This window comes from Larimichthys crocea, unplaced genomic scaffold (genome assembly GCF_000972845.2).
Source record: "Larimichthys crocea isolate SSNF unplaced genomic scaffold, L_crocea_2.0 scaffold5049, whole genome shotgun sequence".
NCBI classification, from domain to species: domain Eukaryota; kingdom Metazoa; phylum Chordata; class Actinopteri; family Sciaenidae; genus Larimichthys; species Larimichthys crocea.
This window is the reverse complement of record NW_020856568.1, coordinates 1-656: the sequence shown is the minus strand read 5'-3', so window position 1 is coordinate 656 and position 656 is coordinate 1. Positions and strand designations below refer to the sequence as shown.

General features: G+C 45.3%; 1 non-coding gene across 1 annotated transcript; it reads left to right on the top strand.

The window, feature by feature from the left end:
- Positions 1-398: 398 nt before the first annotated feature.
- On the top strand, positions 399-470 carry trnam-cau (transfer RNA methionine (anticodon CAU)). Its single transcript has one exon. It is a non-coding gene; the product is annotated as a tRNA-Met (tRNA).
- Positions 471-656: the final 186 nt, after the last annotated feature.

Sequence of the window (656 nt, the reverse complement as noted above, 5' to 3'; positions counted from 1 at the left end):
TCTAGAGACTAGCGTCTCAGGTTTAGAGCAGTACTGCAGAGAACGGATCACATGAGACTACAGTCCAGGTTATTAGACGGGGGGGGACCTGGACGTAGTCTCCGTGACATTTGTCCCAGGCTGTAAACATGTTTATTTCTGCTGTTGGACATTTGGACATGGGGACTCATGGAGACTGACTCACTTCTGCAGCCAGCCTCAGGTGGACGTTAGAGGAACTGCAGTTTGTGGTTTCACTTTACAGACAGAGGTTGACGCTTGGCGTCAATCAACTTACTATTTGACTAACATTAGGTGATTTAATATGTGATCACGTCACTAACATAGATGCGAACAGTCCGTCCAGCTGACCCTGATGATGCTTTAAATACGGACCACCGTCCGTCCGAAGATCGTGGAGCAGAGTGGCGCAGCGGAAGCGTGCTGGGCCCATAACCCAGAGGTCGATGGATCGAAACCATCCTCTGCTAGCGGCTTTTGTTTACATTTGTATTTTTACAACAATAAACATTAGACTTTACATATTCTATAGAGAACCGACGGCTTTCTTGTCTGTGACTTCATATTTAAACGGCTGACTTTGTTTGCAGACGTTAATATATTTATTTATTATATTCTGTTCTCTGTGGTCTTCCCCAAATGGTGGAATGACCAAC